A 332-nucleotide genomic window follows, 5' to 3' on the forward strand; every position below is an offset into this window, starting at 1 on the left:
AGTATGTTTTAAGAAGGGACTTAAAAGAGTTCACTGACTCAGCCGACCTGATTTCCTCGGGCAGGCTGTTCCAGAGCCTCGGGGCCCTGACAGCAAACGCTCTGTCCCTTTTAGTTTTCAGTCGAGACTCTGGAACAGACAACAGACCTCTGCCCGAGGATCTCAAGGTACGTGCTGGTGCGTATGGGACTAAAAGGTCAGAAATATAACATGGCGAGAGGCCATGAAGAGCTTTAAAAGTGATCAATAGAATTTTAAAGTCAATTCTAAAACATACTGGGAGCCAGTGTAATGAAGCTAAAATAGGAGTAATGTGGTCATATTTCTTTGTT

This window comes from Micropterus dolomieu, linkage group LG01, assembly GCF_021292245.1.
Source record: "Micropterus dolomieu isolate WLL.071019.BEF.003 ecotype Adirondacks linkage group LG01, ASM2129224v1, whole genome shotgun sequence".
In the NCBI taxonomy this organism is placed as follows: Eukaryota; Metazoa; Chordata; class Actinopteri; order Centrarchiformes; family Centrarchidae; genus Micropterus; species Micropterus dolomieu.